The 21,162-nt window shown below is 39.1% G+C and overlaps 1 long non-coding RNA gene across 1 annotated transcript; it reads left to right on the top strand.

Moving 5' to 3' along the window:
• The first annotated feature begins 980 nt into the window (after window positions 1–980).
• LOC124062282 lies at window positions 981–2,037 on the top strand. Its single transcript, XR_006843891.1, has 2 exons — window positions 981–1,153; window positions 1,739–2,037. It is a non-coding gene; the product is annotated as an uncharacterized LOC124062282 (long non-coding RNA).
• The last annotated feature ends 19,125 nt before the right edge of the window (window positions 2,038–21,162 follow it).

Here is a 21,162-nt window from a genome sequence, read left to right as displayed (position 1 = left end):
TGTGGGATGATGGTGTTAAAGGCAGAGGAGAAGTCCAGGAAGAGCAGGCGGACGTAGGAGTTTCTGCTCTCCATGTGGGTGAGGGCTGTGTGGACCCCTGATGAGATGGCGTCATCCATGGAGCGGTTTTTCCTGTAGGCATACTGGTGGGGGTCCACAGTGACGTGGATGGAGTCTCTGATGTGTGCCATGACCAGCCTCTCGAAGCACCTCATGTCTACCGGGGTCAGAGCTATGGGTCGGTAGTCATTCAGGCCTGTCACTGTGGAACACTTTGGGACAGGAACAATAGTGGCAGTCTTTAAGCAAGTGGGGACGGATGCCAGTGACAGTGAGGTGTTAAAGATGTCTGTCAGCACCACAGACAGCTGGATATCATCTAACCACAGGGAGGATGACAGCGACAAAAATTAAACATGTTCTTATTCATACCTCTTAAAAATGATGATGCTAAGCCTGTGTGTTTTTGTGTGTTAGGATGCATAGACCTCAGTGCGCCTGCATTCCATAAGCATGAAATATGACAGACTGCAGCAACACTACTGAGGAATAACGGCTGTATGTAAAATTGCACCTGTGTGTGTGTGTGTGTGTGTGTGCTTGAACTTTACGAGTATTTAAATTTTGTATAACTTTATACTTCAACTCCAATACATCTCAATTATCGCATATATAGTATTGTTTACTCCACTACATTTGTTGAGCTGAGCTGTTAGCCACGCCCCCTTCAGTCTGTGCGTCGTTCTGTCACGCCCCCTTCAGTCTGTGCGTCGTTCTGTCACGCCCCCTTCAGTCTGTACGTCCCTCTGACACGCCCCCTTCAGTCTGTGCGTCACTCTGACACGCCCCCTTCAGCCTGTGCGTCTCTCTGCCACACCCCCTTCAGTCTGTGCGTCGTTCTGTCACGCCCCCTTCAGCCTGTGCGTCTTTCTGTCACGCCCCCTTCAGCCTGTGCGTCGTTCTGCCACGCCCCCTTCAGCCTGTGCGTCGCTCTGCCACGCCTCGAGATACCGGTCAGAGCGCACCAGGTGAGGATGATCTGGTAATCAACCAGTCCGGAGAGTCACGCAGTGCGCAAGCAGAGATCAAGACTTTGTGCAAACGGAAGCTTGTTTCAAAAAAAAAAAAAAAAGAAAAAAAGAGGAAGGAGACGGTGAGAGTCCACGTTTGGCTGAAGCACATTATTTTTACTTTATTACTGTTTGTGGGGCAATTTCGTGGGCTGTTTGGGAGTTTGACTGATTTGATTGATTGGTGGCTGGGTTATATTGGACAAGTATGATTAAAATGCTTAATACAGTTAATTTGAAAACATGCTAAACATAGATCATTTAAAAATCAAGTGGGATAAATGTAGTTAATTTAAGAAACGTGTCTGTTAAATACAGGTAATTTAAGAATCATGTCCGTTAAGGATAAATAATAAAAAATAAATCATGTGTGCTAAAGATAAATAGTTTAAAAATCATGGTTGATTTAAGATTCATGTGGGCTAAATTAAATTGCATTTGGACAATTTATCCTGTAGAAAGCTGAGTTATTAAATAGTTATTAAAATAATGACATTAGATCAAATTTCACTTTCAAAACATCTTTATTGCACTCATTTACTTGCGATATTTGCTACTTATTTAGAATAATTTATTTATTTATTTATTTTTACTTGAGTAATTGAATTTTTCATGTGTTTAATTTGTTATTTTCATGTTATCAACTGGTGTTTGTATTTGTGTTGAAGGTTTTCACCTGATCGATTGGTCAGCATGGCATCAAAACTTCGGAAATAAAAGTAAAGAAGAAACGAGCAAAAAGTGTGATCCATGAATGGAATCCTGTCTAATCCTCCTGGAACTGGCTGCTCTTTACAATTTTGCACATTGAAACCTTAAACAGTGAGGAACCACTTGACTTGTTTGATAGCTTGAGTTAGTAGTTACTGACAATACTGTATGTCAGTGATTAAGGTCGTTTCATGTGTGTGAAAATTCTCATCCTTCTTAAGCAAATAAACTCTTCACACTGTCACAAAGCTGAAAACAGGCTGTTTTTCTGAGTAACAGGACAGTGATGCTGCAAACAAACCATCTTACTGTACAGAATGCACTGCTGTAGAACCACCCAACGGTGTAAAAAGATATTCAATTAGCCCAGCCTCATCTTCAGCGGTAAAATGCAATCTACACACACTGACAGGGAACATTTTAGTGCACAATGAGCAATTTTATTTTTCATGCTTTAAACGCATCTTGCTGATTAGACTAATGCTTAAGGTTTTGAACGCGGGACCATTTCGCTTGTTGTAAAGTATTTTCACAGTGTGGTATTTCATATGATACTTGGTGATCTGAATACGCATTCCACTACTGCTCTTTTGGAAACACAGGCGGTTATTCAGGAGTGATGACAACCATCCAAACTGTCTGACAACTACTGTCTGAATGTTTGATACATTTCACACGTGTTCTATTATCAGGTCACTGACATGACTCCCTGCAACTATTACTGACATCCCAGGGGTCTTAGCTTTTCTGTATTAGATGCCCAATGTCACAGCATCAACTAATTTCTCCATCTTCAACAAGTATAAGGGTGGGGGATGAGCAGTGGGAGAAATCAATCAGACTTTTGTTTGAAGTCCAGGCTGCACCTAGCCAACCGAGCTTACCTGAGAGTAGGTAAGACCCCAAAGCCAGAAAGAAACATATCATAAATTAGATGCACTGTGAAAAATGATGGAAAGGTGGACAATTGTTTTGTGATATTAGAATGGACACAGATATGAAAGATGAATGACTTTTGTGGGATTTGTCTTAAGTGTGTGTTCTTTGCTCACACTGGAACAAATGGTGGATCACAGACTCATGATATTTTATTCATCTGTAATTAAACAGCATTGCCTACTGGTCTCTGATGGCCAATATACTGAAGTGAGAATTGTGAGGATGGCAAAGGGTGTTCACATACCGCCTGCAGATATCTGTGTATATGTAGCTGGCAAAAATAGAATATGAAAGGTGCTGTGCTCACTGGGATACCATTCTCTCACACACATGCACACAGACAAACACACCCAGAGCTGATAAGTATTCAGACCTTGTCTAGACTGCATCAAGAAATCTAACACCCCTTCCTCAAACCCCCTTCCTTTTCCCTCCCTCTCTCTTCCTCTCTCTCTCTGCACCAGTGCTCAAGCATCCAGAAAGGGAAAGAGAGAGAGCAGAGGGAAATCCCACCCGCCTTCCTCCGATCCAAAAGGAGATAAGGCAAGTAAATAACCTCTCCATCTATTTCATTTCCACTATATAATTTTCTTAATCATTATAACAACTGTCATTACCATTCAAATATGCATTGTGCTTGACTACAATTTTATTTATCTTTATGACAAAGCATGTTATTGCTGATTTAAAATGATTACGGTGATTTAAATAAATAAAAACACTTTCAAGCATGAATTTACAGTATTGAACTAGGAAAAAAAACATGCTGGTTATTCATGTTTAAATATTTAATTAGTATTTAATTACGTGATTGAAAAAACTGAATGTATTTGACTTTAATGATAAATTCTGATTGACATGAGCGACATCAAGATCCAAGTGTGAGTTTTCCATCTGACCCTTGTTCACAGATGTCTTCAGCTGTTACATAATATGCCTCTTTGTGTACTCGGGCGGAATACTAAACATTCGAGCTCACCCTTAAGTCTATTATGCAGTCCATTTTTGGAGGAAAACTCGGATTGATAAAATGGCATCAGGATACCAGGACCATGTAGAAATCCATAATCTTAATTAATACACACATTAATCTTAATTACTTTGCAGGACTTAGATTCATTTCCTGGAGACTTACCCTTACAATGACCACAACTTGCCTAACCCTAATGATACATATCTGCGTGTCCATGTATGTGTACACTGCAATTAGCTGATAATTAATAGTTAGCAGATGGCAGCTTCATGAAAACACTAAATTAGGTTTGTGTTATGGCTACAACACGATGCACTCACTGCACAGTTGGCTGTTGTAGTTCCATTATTGCTCTTGTTACCATAGCATTTCACTTACCATTTAAACAGTTCAAAATTGTTCTTAAAATATTTAATATTCAGGTAGAATGATGGTGAGATTTCCTAGATTTCTTTCTTTAATTTTAATCATTGCAGCAACTAAAACCCTTACAAATCCATTCACTAAAGTCAGAATGAAATGGTGAAATAAGTGGATAAACCTTGCCGGTAAACATATATAGATTTCTTTCTTTCTTTTGAAAACTGCATTGGTTTGATGTTGGTGTAGCCCTAGTCCACTTTGACTAGGACTACACCAACATCTGGTCTGTTCATTCAAACATTAAAAAAAATACAACAATAATTATGCTAGAGCGAAAGAAGAATCTCACTTTCTGTGAAATCATATTATATTACTCTGGAGTACCAGAGTTTGGCTCCTGACACCCCAGTGTTGACCACAGCATAACCTCTGCTCAGGCTTCCAGAGGTGGGCTCTGACCTCCTTCTTGCTCAGCTCCTGCTTCAAGCCTCTTCTGTCCCCACCTGAAACTGCCGTGTCCTCGTCATCCCTGTTATCAGAGTCCTGGTCTGATTTGCTGTAAATCACCTCAGGACTGTGTTCCTTGTGGTCAAAATGAATTCTTTGTCAGTCTCAAAGGCTGTGTTTGGTCCTGGTCTGGCCTGATCCCTGGGTGCTGGTGAGCCTATTTCCAATCCCACTTGCACAGCTGGTGTCCATTCTGGCTCCAGCTCTCTGCCAGCATTGTCCATTGGTTCCCCTGTCCACGGGCCTGAAGTTCTCTTCCTCCGGGTGGTCCAGAGCTCCTGTGTTAGCAGTATAGACACTAACGCTCCTCCTGTGCTCCAAGCTCCACAGTCCAGGCAGGTTCAGCTAATAAGACTGTTAGCTAAATGGCTAACTAAGGTAACTAGTCAACGGATGCTACACCTCCTGTGTGAGTAACCAGTATGAAGTAACCAGCAGTCAAGTTGTCCAGCAACACTGTTGTTAGCTTTTGTGGAACTTGTGAACTCTGACTATATTAATCTGGCCTTATGGCTTTATATGTTGGATATCTGATTCCAGGCTTATTGCTCTGGAAACTGATGTCAAAATGTCAAAAGTGACAAAAAGAGGTCAGGCCTCTGAAAAGTCATTTTGAGGCATGCCCAAAACCAATTTCTACAATGGATGCAGAGTGTATTACTATATTCAACTGAGTCATGAAGCTCAATTGTAAATTCATAGATTATAAGTTAAACAAGCTGACAGAACGGCAGACTGCAGCAGAGATGAAGTGGTAGAGAGGTATGAGAGAGAGAGAGAGAGAGAGAGAGAGTGCTATTTGTGTTTGGCCTGATTTATAACGCAGGCAAGGAAAGCAGTGCAATTTAGAGTGAGGTGCAGAGGATGGAAGGAGCAAGAGGAAAGAGGAGAGCAAAGAGATGATGGATGGAGGAAAAAGAGGACTGGAAATCTGGGAATTCTTACTGGTTTTTATTTTTTATATGGAGTAGTGTCGGACTCTGAGTGACTGAATGAGTACTTGGCATTGGGCATGGGTGTTGACTGATGTTGGTACAGCTAAAAAAAAGATTTGGTGTTGCTGACAGGTTGATTTAAAACCATGGGAATGTCCATCACTGTCTCTGACACAAGCATTTCTTATTAAAGAAGCATGCTCCGTTTGATAAAACATGAATCCTGTCTATTTCTGTACTCTCAGAGAAACAGTTGGGAGGGGAGGAGGGCTGGGTTCTACTCCTCTACTTATCCCTACAGACAACCTCATTAACTGGTTATTTCACTTGGAGGATGGCAGTACTCATATGGGGTCAGAACAGTGTCAGTGAATTTTAGTATTGAAAATAGAATTTGGCATTGAAAACAAAACCTGAAATGAAAAAGGAAACTGTGGCATTGAAACATTTGTATACAGTTATTTGGCACTGAAAAAAAATGGTGGATTTTGTTTTCAGTGCTAAAATTGATGCTCCATTGACAGGTGTTGAGTAACAGTGATATTAAGAATGGAGATTTGTAACATTTAGCTGTCATAGGTCATTCAAAGTCACATTTTATTGGCCTTACTAGTGACATGGATGGGATGGCAACATCTCTCCGCTGGATGGATTTCCATAAAATGTGGTACACACAATCATTGTATATAGCACAAGAGGTGTAGTCATTTTTTAAGTTAAGTTTTATCATCAGGTCAGAATTTCAATTTGTCTAATACCTAGACAAATACTAATGCTAATACTTGACTTATGACCAAATACACCAAAAACAAACAAAAAAACAAACAAACAAAAACACTTCCATCAGTTTCAGGTGTATTTTATGTTTAGTGATAATAAAAATTTGCTAGCATGCTAAACTAAGATGGGAAAGATGGTGAACATTGTTTGCTAAATATCAGCTGTGTCAGCGTGAACATATTGGTATGCTGATGTTAGCATTTAGCTCAAACCACAGCTGTGCCAAAGTATAGCCTCACTGAGCTACTCGGGTGACTGCAGTTTAAAACGCAAATTCTTTACTTCCCAAATCTCATCATGTGTTTTATTGAGATGCAGTAAAACTGGAGGAACTCTGGCAGAGTCTGGGTGTCATTTATTAATCAAAATCCTTTTTAGTAATTAGTGTTTGCTTTAGTCTACTGAGACTGTAGAACGGGCAGGCGCTACAGTTTGGCAGTCCAGTCCAATCTAATCCAATCTAATTTGCTGTGTTGAGCCAGACCTGGCCTGATCGATCTTAGAGATGTCAACCCTCTGGATCCACGTTAGATTGTAATTTGCAGAGTCATCCATCCAGAATCTTATTAAAAGTTTTAGCTTTTCTTTGAGCATGAAAATACCTGTGTATATCTGTGTAATATCTGTGTACTTGTAGCTGGGTTTTCCTGTGAATCCTGTCACTGATTCAAATGCTTTGGCTTTGACCATCTCAAACAGTTACATTTTTTCATGAAACCTTTTTTAAATGTGGCATTTACATGACATGATATAACGACAATGCTTCCAAGAGTGTGTTGCAACCCACTAGGTAGGACAGAAAAATACAAATATGGCTAATATTAAAAATAGATTATTCATCATTTCATCATCAGTTTCATCAGAATTGGCCACACATATGTGTCCCAAACTGGAATACCCCTAAATAACTAGCAGGAAAATGATTTACATCAAGTCTAGACTTTGCTTAGAGATAAGAAAATTTGAAAGTAAGATTTTATGAATGAGTACTTTTACATGGTTTTCTGCTTACATGCTATTTGAGATCAAAATTGATCCAAAGTCCATTTAGTAAATGATCCTGGTCCTGGCAAAGTATTGTGTCAGCTTGGTTTGCATTGCTTGCTGCAGTCAATGCAAAACTGACCAGACAAGGACATTGGGCTCATATCTCTGTGAGTTATCATTCAAACCTTTGTCAAGGTTTTGGACATAAAACACTGTCATAAAACATGATGGCATAATGATGACAGAGATAAATTCAACGACACACAATACAATTCACCAGTATCTTTGTTGGCCTTTACCGTTGATCCCATATTTTCTGTAGATCAGTTTAGAGTCCTCATGATTGTTGATGGTTTTTAATTGTGAAGTGCTTCTCTTGCTTCTCTTGCTGGCTGTCTGGTTTACTAGCTGACTGATTATGTCCAGGGTAATCCTTTGACATCAGCTTTATACTGCACTGACAAAGTATGCCGGTGGGATTAAGGATCTTCTCCATCCCCTGCCTGCAAGTGTGTTTGTGGACCTATGTGGATCTATTGCTTTCGCCTTCTGATCTACTGACTGTAGATCAAACCCACTAACCAACCAACCAGTTGGTGTCACTCCGATGGGAGTGAAGGGGATTAAGGCCAGATGGTCCAAACCATGCGTACATGTGTGAGGGGGTTGTATGTGACCAAATATAAAGTGATAGACCTCTAGGGCCCAGGGTGATAGCGATATATGGAATTTGATGTCCTGGTGGCCACTGCACAACTTGAGGACAGACTGTACAGGCACATATAGTATCTGAAACATGACAGATCTTTAATAACATGTTCAATTAAACACCACAGTATAAAGCAGTCATCAGCCCATGTGTGTTAAGTCTGCTTTTTGAAAGTAATGGAGGCTGAGATTGTTGATAGCTGAAATATCCTCAGTACTATGGATATACACGTTTATCCTTTTGAATATTATTTCTACACAGGTTTCAGATTTAAAGACAAAAGATGTGTTCACATTCTTTGCTTGTGTAAAAGTAAGTCACACACACATGCATATATCTATATATCTATATCTATATCTATATCTATATCTATCTATATATAGAGAGAGAGATAGATAGATATTTGGATTTTCAAGAGCTCTGATGCTGATTGTTATTTTTATTACATTATCTGCATTCTTCACAGAAGGTTACTAAACCAGATGATTTTTACATTATTGGCGTCAAATCTGAATCATCAACAGGAATTGGAACACATCTTTTCACTTAAGTGAGTAATAAAAGTCTGTATGTAAGTCTGCTTGTGCATGACTTGGCTTTCCTTCCCAGCTTGAACTGCTAATGCGCACAAAATAATCACGTCATCTTGCTTGCCTTTTGGTGCTGGGTACACACACCCATGCACACACAGATGAGACTTGAACAAAGACTTGACTTTTAAATAGAATACAGCTACACACTGAATGACCCATTTTAAAATCTGAAATCAAAGGTGACTTTCACTAAATTCTCATTCAGTCAATCCAAACACATAATTTCTGCTAGTTTAAAAGATGGTGCCAGGGACGGCTGTTGTGTCTCCAGCTCCTCCTCAACTAAAATTTTTCTTTGTTTCTTGCAACCTGAAATAAAGTGGAGACAAAGGAAACAAAGGTTGTCCTGGCCAGGCTGAGGAAATGTGGCGACTGCCCTCCTCTAAGTATTCTTTTAGCAAATGTCACCAGATAATAAGCTGCTTTTCAATATGACACTAAGAACTGCAACATTACACAGTAGTTTTCGCAGAGATTTGACCCTTCGATCCCAGACTTGGACATTATTCTGAAGGGCTCTCCATTCACCACAATCAGGGAAGAGCAAAGATGAGGGTTTTGTGATTCATGATCAACAACCTGTGGTGCTCAGCAACTGTGCTGGCATTCCCAAGTTAGAAGTGCTGGCTTAACACAGATGTTTGTGTCAACTTAAAAAGGCCATACTATGTTCATTTTCATGTTTGTCCTTTTATTTGAGAATCTACTAGAATAGCTTTACATGTTTTAATGATCAATTCAATTCAGTTCAATTTATTTATATTGCACCAAATCACAACAAAAGTTGTCTCAATTAAAGCAGGTCTAAGACAGACAGATTTGCGCTACAACAGTGAAAATAGCAGAGTATTGGAACAATAGAAAAACTGTAATAATGATGATAGTAGTTTTAGTGGTAGTAGTAGCAGTAATAATAGTAATAATGATAATAATAATAATGATGATGTAGAAATATAACAGGTGGTAATAACAGTCGTTGGTGTCAAGCAGGACCACAGCAGGAGGTCCAGACACGATCCATGGGAACCTGAGAGACGAGAAAGCACAAAGACTCTGGGGAAGAAGTCGAGTTAGTGACATGCATTGATGGGATATGAATATGTGTGAAGGAGAGTTAGAGGAAGAAAGAGAAGCTCAGTGCATCATGAGAGATCCTTGGGCAGTCTAGTTGGTTCCTCTGGTTCCTGTTTCACTTTTGGCGACCCTAAGAACCACATGTAACCCTGCATCCTGGAGCATAGCGTTCTAATTGGAGAATAAATAAATAACCCTCTGAAATGCCTGATTCCATCCATCCATTTTCTATACCGCTTATCCGTGAGGGTCGCGGGGGAGCTGGAGCCTATCCCAGCTGACTACGGGCGAGAGGCGAGGTTCACCCTGGACTGGTCGCCAGTCAATCGCAGGGCCAACATACAAAGACAGACAACCACACACTCTCACACTCACACCTAGGGGCAATTTAGAGTAGCCAATTAACCTAATGTGCATGTTTTTGGTATTGTGGGAGGAAGCCGGAGTACCCGGAGAAAACCCACACAGGCACAGGGAGAACATGCAAACTCCACATAGAAGGGCCCAGACCGGAAATGCCTGATTTTAGTTGCTATTTCTGTAAGGTCCTTCATCCCAAAAAGCCCAGTCTGCTTTGATTCGTCAGCTCTTACATGAGCAGGCACTGCCTTCCGTTTCTTCAATCAGCTCTTCTGGTGTTTCTACTAAATATTGCCACAATAACTGCTTCTGAACCAAAAACTTCACTGCCACATGTTTTCTATGAGGAATCAGATCCATATTTGCCTCAGTCAAACTGCTTATTTGGTCAACTGTTGGGTCCTTATCAAATTTACACAACTAATTTTACTTCCACAAAAGCCTACTCTTTATGTTTTTTATAGTGGCTAAATGTCTTCAGTGTGCAGATAATGTTTTTTATAGACACCGTATGTCTGTAACACAGCATAGAATTGTATTATACAAATCATATTCCTTAAAAGCTGTTGCAGGCTACCCAGTGCTGAATATTAAATAAATAATTTGAAATAATCAGTTTAATGCAGCCAAATGTGGGCAATAAAGTAGTGGCAATAGCAGTTATAACAGTATGAATAATAGCAGTCCTAGTTTTCATTTTAGCTAGCATTGATGGTTCATTGGTTATTCACTTATCAGTACAGTGCTGCAGGTTATTACGGTTTGCATTCTTCACATATGATCATTAACTCAACTGATTTTGTTTGCAAGGAGCCTGATTTAAAATAAAATAAAGTGCATATCAAATAATTTAATTTTAAACCATCAATGTAATAAATAATAGGCCTCACAATGGTGAGCTGATGTCAAATTCTAACTTTGTGGGTAGATTAATGAAAAATCTGACTAAAATTGATTTGAATTTAGGAGGTGCTCATAAGGAGAAATCAGTGAGTGGTGTGTGTGTGAGTGTGTATGCATGTGCTCTGTCTTTCCTTTCTTTTCTTTTTTTTTCCTTCATCATCAATTAATGATGATGATTAAATGCCTGCAGATGAGAGAAAGAAGTGCTGAAGGATGAACAATGCACATAAAACCTGACCCGCAGACAGAAGGGAAATGTTCTACAGTATGTGAGTGAGGCTGCAGCACTTTTCTATCATCGCAGAGAAATCATCTCATCAGGCATCTCGCTCTCAAAGTCAACACATCTGTCAATCCCATACCCCACCTCCTCAACTATCTGTCCCTCCCTCCCTGCCTCCTTCCATCCATCCATCCATCCATCCATCCCCCCCTCCAACCGGCCACCCATATGTCTCTCTCAGTGCTCCTCCACGCCCACCCCCACCCCCATCCCAAACACGACTCTTTCTCTCCCCACCAGTCAGCCAAATGGCATGTTCTTGCGTATACCGCAGTATAGGGGTGGACTGTACCATTATGCATGTGGTGGGTGGGTGGCAGCAGGGATGAATGCTGCAGAGAGAGAAAGAGAGAGAGACTGGCACTCTCCTTTCCTGTTCTAATCCCTCAGTCCTGTCTCTGTGTGTTGATGCTCTTTACATATACAGTATAGAAACTTCGGACTAGAATCACTGCAAATACATTTTAAGAGAGATTTGTTGTGAGGCTGAGACACCATCGATCGGATGTAAACTTCAGGCTGGGACTGTTTTGGTAAGAGATTTTCAATGCAGTTTGACTTGTTTGTGTTGTATTCGGCTTGTTTCGGATTGCAAAGGCTATGGTGTGTGCCAAATGTAGTGGACAGATCTTTAGTAAAATGACTAGTGATTAGTAAAAATTTAAAATTACTTTGAGGTATGATTTATTTTAATAGTAAGGGTCATAATCAGATATTCAAAATTATTATGGAGTATTTTGTTCTATGGCTTGAATAAGTCAACATGTTAAATATAGTGTTACCATGTGTAATGCATTTGTTAGTCTTGTTTTAAGGTTCCAGGCTCAGTGGAGTAAGTAATTAAGATATAAATAAATAATACAAATCATATATTTGAACTTATGCTACGATGATAGATCACCAGATGTATCTACATAGACTGTATAATACAGAGGAAACAAAGCCCTTAAGTTGACGAACACCGACAACAAGCAAGAAGCATGAAAGCTCTCATTTAGCAGGGACAGGTTTGCCGACAGCATTATGTAAGCAATGCACACAAACAAATGTACACACACATCTCGTGTTCCATTCTTTTTCTTACAATACTGATACTCCATTTGATAGCACGAGAGTTTGTTAATTGTTTGGTTGTAATTCTACGCTTACTGTTATGCTCTACAGTGTCAATCTGCATGCGCTCCACCATTTTTTTCTACAATGAAATACATTCTCATTGAGTTTGATTAACACAAATGCTGGCGGAGGCAGTCATGGTCCCCATGCACATGTGTATCAATATTGTAGTAACATTGGTAATCCACCAGCAGCTTGGCATTTCAGGTTCAGACAGAAACTTTTGAGAAACTAGCCAGGAAATTAACCTTAAATGTTAAACTCAGGATGAGTTGTAGTAAACTGATTTTGACTTCTTCTCTCATACCATGATCAGATGAAAATTTCAATTTGTCCGAGAATTTGGTTTACACATTGACATGATTGTAAGCATTTTAGCATTCTGAATTTAGCATTTAGCTATACAACTGTGCACAATTTCACAAAGCTGCTAGTATGCCTGCAGACAGAACAATAATGTCCAGTGTTGCTGCCTTTAACACCAGCAGATTACTGTCTGCCGCCACTTTCTTTAAGGCTAGGTGCAAAACAGCCCAGCGAGGGTTAGCAAAACATTGTGGTTTGCAAAACAAAAAGTTGACCCATGCCTTCTGACAGACAAGAGTCATAATTCACATATCACCTAAATATCTTTGTCAGGTAAATTTTAGGCATAAAAACAAATGCTATCATATTTCTTGTGAAAAGTGGCACCAAAACCCATGTTTAAAAGACCATACTTCATGCTCTTGTTTCTTCATGTTTTAGCTTTAATATTGTAGTATACTTTGCATTAAATTGCTGACCATTAAAGCAAAAGCAAAGTGTTTTCCTTCATTTTAATTATCCACTGGTTTTCCTTCATTTCTGTACAGTATAAAAATAATTTACAGCACTCACTCTGAACAGCACTGCATTGATTTTTGTCAAAGTTAACTCAGCGTTTACACCTGTATTTAAATACAAAAAACTTTGATTAAATAAAGAAAAACCCGTTCAGTGAAAGACATGGAAGACGTGTTCGGTGTGATGGATTAGCACACCTCAAGGAAGTGTAAAGTCCCAGCAAACCGTATTTCATAATATCATTCAAATGAATACATAACAGGAAAGCGTATTACATGCGTATGAAAAAGAGAGAATATTTGGTAAACATGGAAAACCATATGCATGGTCATAGCGCATATTTGATGGTGCAGCTATAGAGTGCAGCTTACTTCTGCTCTGATTTGACACAGTAGACTGCACTGTACCTAAGGTGTGTGTGTGTGTGTGTGTGTGTGTGTGTGTATGAGGTCTCTCCCTGCTGCAGATAGGAACGTGATGAATTATTAATCTTGTCTAAATGACTGGGCTGACTGTGTAGCTTTATCTCTAGATTCCTTTCTCCACATCTATCATGGGTCTGAGTTGTTTTTGTCTTTCTGCTCACATAATTCATCACATCAATTTCTTTCCATAATCAATAGGTTGAAAAGGTTGTCATTAAAACAGACAGCCTGCTGAAAAGGAGGTGTAGCCTCTCTGATGTAATATAACAAGCATCTCCACTCCCATCAGGCTGGGAGCATTCTCTGTAGTTGTTTCTTCTGTCATCAATGGAACGAACCTAAACAAGCTAACAGTTTCTAGATTTTCTTTTGCAGAAATGAACCATTTCATTGCCAGCCCTTGCTTCCCCATATGTCAGACAAGTCACATGGCACATGGTGGGGTACTGTCACTGTGTCCTGGGCTTCTCACTGCCAAAGATGATGATCCTAATTTAGTTTTTCTTGTCCCCTGTGGGAGGTATACTTTTTAGACACTAAATACTTTTGAAAAAAGACAAATGAAAGAAATACTAGGCTTAAAGTCATTGTCAAGTGAAATCTTTGGGAACACAAACAAGGCTGGTGGGACTAGGCCAGGCTCGATCGATTACTGAGGTTGGGTTGTGAAGGGGCAAGTTAAAATAAAACATTTTAAACTCAACGTTGCTTATTAGCTTCTGAGACTTGTAGTATTTCTTACAGATGCTGAAACTGATGACACTTTCCAGTTAGAGCAGGTCAAGACCAAACTCTTTAATTAAACTGTAGTATAGAGAAGAGGATCTTGTCTGTCTGGTATATAAGAAAAGAAGAACTGGGTGACAGGTCATGATATCCTGTCCTGTCCAGCTGTGGTGAACACTACATTAATGCAGCCACACAGACTCTGGGCAAGTCATTTTTCCTAAGAAATTTCCTTTGGTACTTGGACAGAATAAGAATGTCTCTGTTCAGGCTGCCAGTACTATATGTTTACATAGCAATCTTTTTGCTATCAACATAATAACCAATAACCTTTTGAAGTAGACTCGGTTTGGTTGCACAGTCTGGTCTTACTGGTCTTACTTACTTATTGACTGGCGGGATATCAGATCACCTTTAAGGCCTGAAAAGTACAACATTGGATTGCCAAACAATGTCATCCATCTCTGTATTGTACATGTAATATTACTTCACCTCAAAGCTTGAGGTCAAAGTGTGATGGACCAACAGCTGTGGTGTGCATTAGTGTGTATCAGAACTAAATGGTGAGCAGGGAACTAAGCCATAAAGCTTGGGTCTTGGTTTACAGATTGATTTTATTCCAACCTCTGTGACTGGTAACATATTCAGATATGAGCATCTGATATCTTTGCTGACTTAATGTAGGATCTTATTATGCAGCTGTGGCTTCTTCGCATCAAAGGGAGCCACTCAGTAGGTGGAGATGCCCTCGATACTTCTGTTTGATGATGATCTGGGCGGAAATGACTTGGAGAAGCCCTCAAGGCTGACCTCCTGGGACAATAGAAGGATTACATCCACCAACAGATCCATCACATGCAGCAGCCAGACTGAAGGATGTTATGATCACCCTGACCTTATAAACATTTGGCAAATGGACTGAAATCATATTGTTAATAAATTGTTACCTGTTGTAAGGTTGTTTTTTTTTGCAAACCGCACAGCCTGAGACTGATGTGAGAACAGACTGAAGCCGGCAATGGTTCGACAGCAGCTAGCTTCTAGCCTGGAGAAAACCAAAGTTTCATCTAATATTCATGATGGAACAAGCTGCACCTGCAACATTTATAACTAGGCACATTACTCTGTGTGTGTGTGTGAGAGACAGAGAGAGAGAGAGAGAGAGAGAGAGAGAGAGAGAGAGAGAGAGATGAATTTGGATCTCTGTACGCTTTTGGTGCATGTGTTAGGCTGCTGTCTTTTTTATCTTCTCGCGTGCTTTGTGTGTGACTTTTAACCGAGCCACCCATTGGTCATCTCTTGTCATCTTTGATAGCGCTGACATTAATCTCATTATTTGGCCATCTTTAATTGGAATCAGTCCACTTAGTTTAGTTAAAAGAGAAGCAGGCTGTACTCACCCTTTCTATAACAGATCCTGCAGCTATGGTTGTCAACATCTGGAGTCAGTGAACTTTAGTCAGGGAACTCCTGGTTGCAGCTGTTAGACTTTTACATCTTTGAGATTTTCTATCTTAGCTTTATCTTTATCTCTATAACAAATTTGTCTCAGATTAAAACAGTTGTGTGCTGATGACGAATACCCGTTACTATAAACCATTATGGAAATGTAAAACCTCACCACTCTAACTGCAGCTATGAGGACTTTGAGACAAACTATCAGTGCATCCTGCAGCAAAGCCTGTGATGGGGTAGTGTAACACTTTGCTTCTGTCATCACTGCAGCTTCCTGTACCACCCCTCATTCATATTCAAATATGAACAAGGAGGCAACATGATCTAACTAATTTGCTAAATTCTGGTAGCAAAATAGCAATGTGATCCTCCCTGAATGGAGAACAATGGTCCAGCTTGTGTATCTCATATAGTATAATCCCTGCTGGGGATATTACACATATTCTTTTGCTAGTGTGTAGGCCTACACTTGTGTGTAATTACCAAGTATGAAATCAGTCAACCATTAGATCCCGATCTGACCCAACATCTGTTTCAGACATGCCTTCTCCCTTGTACCACTAATTATCTGTCTCACACACATAGACAAAAAAAAAACTGAATAAGTTCAAGAATAAATTCAGTGACAGCATAAGTGAAAGAGACAGTGGGAGGACAGAACAATATAGCACTTTGTAAGGGAGAGCTGCACTGTTTTGCTCTATTTGGTCAGGCGCAACAAAGTAAAACTGCATCAAAGCACATGAAAGTGCAGGTGCCAGTAGTCTTGCCACGATCTATAGTGATTTATTACATTTTACCTCTATAAAGTGCAAACTTAATCAGAACTGACTATACTGACAACAACTGCTGAATTATGATGAAACTGGTCATCTTATGCTCATATTTTGTTAGTTTTATTTCTTTCATTAGCCTGGTATGAACACCAAAGCAAGTAAATATTCATTTTAATGTGATTTATGTGGATTCTTGTTCACAAGGCACAGAGCACCTTCTTAAACCCAAGTTTTAAGCTTTAAATTGAACTTATTTCTCTAATTTTATTTCTCTCTATTAAAATTTTTAGTCCCACTGCACAACTAAAAAAGGAAAAAAAAAAAATAATTTTTTTTGAGTGGAACACTTTTGTACTGTAGAGGGTAAAAATGCATATTGTAGCCATCAGGGGATGCTAACTTCAGGCTTGTTTATTGAATGGTGACAAGGACAAAAAGGGCATAATGAACCTCAGGTAACCTAAGCTTTAAACACATGATCACATAGCACGATCACATCCTTCCTCACCAGTTTAATTTGTCATTTAAATCATTTAACAATATTTTTTAGAAAATAATAATGATCCATTTACTGGTTGCGTAGACATAAACACCTGCAAACACATGACATGTAAAAAAAATACAAGTGATTTAATATATTTGCGTGTATAAACTTTAACGACGGGGCATGCAGGCTGATTCCAAGCTGTGATTTTATCTTTTTTTTTTTTTTGAACTGAACCATAAAGTTTGTCTGACAAGTGTACCTGTGAAACTTGTGTAACTGCAATATATTTTGTAAAAGCACAAACAACCAACGTTGAGGAATATTGTTGATTCATTATCACTGCAAACGGACATCAGAATTCTCCAGGCTGGCAGTCAGGGGGCAAAGAAAAGGCTGAAATTAAAGTTGCTTAAACTGGCAGATACTCTGTTGACTCTGCAATCAGATTGTGTTCTTTATTAGAGGAGAGACAGTCAAAGCAGGCTGATAAAGCTGGGTCAGTGACATGGACTGATGGGACAGAATAACTCTGTCTTTCCAGATTTTAATTTCCTGTGGGGCAGATATCAATAGCAAAACAACCTACGGCTGAATCGGCATTAATCAACATTCAGCTGTCTAACTAATTTACTACTGCTAAATCTGATCACACTGGCTTTCTTTCAATCCTTTTCCTCTGTCTATCTCATTTCGGGTTTTTTGTCTGTTTGCACTGTGGTCAGTAAGACAGATATGCAAAATAACAACAAAGGAATCACTAAACACAAGGTGATTCAGATTGAATGCACTCCCTTAGACAACACATTACAAAAAGAGATCCAGAAATCACGTCAGTCAGGAGAGATGTGATTGAAAGGAGTCAATTCATTTAGAAAATGATGTGAAATGATATTTGACATATCATTACATTAAAAAATTTCTTACATTAGCCGTAGTTTATCAGATAAGGTTAGACGAGAAGGTGTCTTGGGCCAACTTCTGCTGCTTAACAACCTCCATTGTGATTGGTCTGGACTTTACACATGTTAGTAGCCTAATAAATGTAGTCCTTTGCCTTTTTAGAGGGGGGCTGTAGTCTGTATAGTGTATGTATGTGTCTGTATGTATTTATGTGTTGATTTAACGCTTAATAATAAATGTGAAGAAATGTTCCGTCATTAAGGATGGACCAGGTGAACAAGTGAGCGGGCCCATGCCTCTCAGGCCCACCCACAACGCCCCGCCTGTTATACACAGTAAATCCAAAAGCTATATTGGCTGTAATCTAAGGAGACACAGTACTTCAGAGAGAAAGAAAGTAATGAAATGAATAGAACATAAGATAACTGAGCTGACATGGAGGCTGCAGCCACCTGAGCAAATTGTGTAAATGTACTAGAGCTTTACAAATAGTTGAACAAAGCAGAGGGATATAAATGGCATTGTGTGGGGCAAAGTGGAATAATAAACCCAGTTATCACCCCAAACCACTAATGGTATACTGCCATTAGCCAAATGAAGTAATGGTCTATTCTGTCTTCATCAAGAGCCTCTGGGGCAAAAGAAACAACACATCCAGACCAAACCATTTCATTATGTGTCATGGTAATCTGTTTTCTGAAGCTACGATGGCTGATAAACAAAGAGAAAAATCCCTCAGTGTCTTACATTTCAGATGGTACATGATTGAATTTAGTGAGTACAGATATAATGGTGTGGTCTGCAACTATGGCCAGCTATCAAACAGCAGACTCTACAGTAAAACCACACTTCACTGTACATTTGTGGCCAAGTGGGGACACAAAGGTATTAAATATGACACCATAACCTCTGGACTCCTGTTTCCCAGTTTACATATATAAAACTGATGACCTTCTGTGGCTCTGTCCCAACTTGTTATCAGGTACTGCATATGAAATGGGCCAACAACATCAGTCCAGCAAGACACTTTTAGGTTTCAAGATGTAACAAGCCATACTTTGTATCAAATTAGATTAAAGCTAGCTTACTGGATATTGAACAAAACGGGTATATTGTCTATTACACCCAAATATGCTATACTAAGACACATTTATGCCAAATTGTACTGTAATTAAAAACTAAATAGGAGATCCTAATCTGAGGCCCTATTTTAAAAGCTCATTGTCTAATTAGAAATAAAACACCAATATCATATCACTTTCAAAATATGCTTCAGTACCCTGTTTTATTCTTTATACCATATTTATGCTGTAAATTAAACTAAACTATATTTAATGCTCCCAACAATGGCCCTTGTTTGCTTCATATATTTCTTCCAATTTTTAGAGTACATACAAACAATTAAACACTGAACACTGACATAATGTGACACCCACCTCAAAAAAGCATAGGAACAAGTAGGGATGAAAATAATAATAATAATAATAATATACATTTCAAATAAATACATATAAAAATAAAATTAAATTATAAACCATAGATACAATAAAAATAAATAAATAAAATATTTATTTATAACAGTTGTGATCAGTTCATCGGTTCATCCATTAGTCTGTACATCTTCATTTTCAAAAAAAAAAAAACCCAAAATATATAAATATAGAAGGAGTTCCATATTTTAGAAAATTCATCAAGTTTGTTTTTTATGGAGTTGACATGGGCCTTGGATAGCAAAACAAATATAGTACCATATTATATTTCACATAGACCCTGCAAAATAACCTTTATAATTATGAGACAACACAATGAGAGGATATTAGGTTAATTTGCACACACACTGACAATAAATAACATTAGTCTGCAGTGGGGTATAAATTACAAATTTGGTTCATATCATATATGTCTTTACTGCTCCTTCACTCTACATTTCTACATTACAAAAGAAACAACCATTTTGTTTATTAATCATGAAGATACAGAACAGGGGAAATGGGACACACACACACAGATCTGTGCTGTCAGGGAGAGTGGTTTGAGATTTAATCCGTGTGACTGGGGATTACTGTGGTGCAGTTTAGCCTTGAATACGACACTTTTGAATGTTAAAGCTAAAGTAGGATGTTGAGCAGCACTTTAAAAGAACAGTGACTGTAGTTTTAATAAGTCTTATGATATTCTATATACACATACGATACCATACAATATACTTTACCTGACAAATCATTGAGCAGCACTGCTGACTGGGAGACATGTTCCTCTACTGCCTTTTTCATGCAATTTGTTGTCAAGAAAGATAAGTTTAGTAGCAGTTTAGTAAACATCAGACAGATTTATGTGTATGTGTGTGTCAGTATAAGGGAAAAATCAAGAAGTGAGATCAGCAAAATCAATCCAAGAAATGGAAAGTCATTTTGGGGAAAAACTAAGGAGAACACAGGGAACATAGGGAATAATAGATGAACCCTGACAGAGGGAAAGAAGATTACATTAAGACTAACTGACACTAATGTGGCACAGTGTTCAGGAATAGCCCTGGATTTGCACTTGCGTTAGCTGATTAGTTTCTTACATCGATATTTTCAACTTCAGATGTATACAGTGGGCATATTAAGGCTTGAATTTTTGGCAAGTGAATACCTACATTTTCTTTGATTGTTTTTAATGTTTGAGTACCTTTTAATAACTGAAAGATGGACATTATAGCCACACAGTTCCAGGATGTCTTCCCTGGTTGACCTGCTATACACGTTAATCAGATGGACACAAGGAGAGGGACCTGTGGCTCTGATAAATGGCTAAGGAGGCAGAGCTACCATCATGAAACACCTGGGTCAAAGGGCCATATGATTCATCTTCTTTATTATTACATGGTGTATGTTGGGGTGGCTTTGGGCTGGCACATCGAGTCAGTCCAGAGTCATTGTACATGTGCCTCAAAGGGAAGAGCTGAGCTGTGGGTATGACTTGGCAGTGGCACTGCTTCCTGGCTAAGAAAGCATCCATATGGTGGATAAGACCTAGTCACCTCTAAAACAACACAAACAGGAAGAAAACCTGAGGGCTTTATTCTAAAGGGTTGCACTGGCAAAGTGGCATTTTCTCAAGGAGCACTAAGGATACACTCTTGAGTTCGCAGTGCGGTGCTCCCCATGAGCCCCAGTGGGAGGACAAATACAGCAGAAGCTGTGGCAGTGCCAGTCCAACACAGCATTGCAACCTTGGTGTGTCTGAATGAGAATGTTTGTCTCACAACCTGTGAGGTCAT

The sequence above is a fragment of the Scatophagus argus genome, chromosome 7 (assembly GCF_020382885.2).
Source record: "Scatophagus argus isolate fScaArg1 chromosome 7, fScaArg1.pri, whole genome shotgun sequence".
NCBI classification, from domain to species: Eukaryota; Metazoa; Chordata; class Actinopteri; family Scatophagidae; genus Scatophagus; species Scatophagus argus.
Note: the sequence above shows the minus strand (reverse complement) of the source record. Positions and strands in the feature narration are given on the sequence as shown.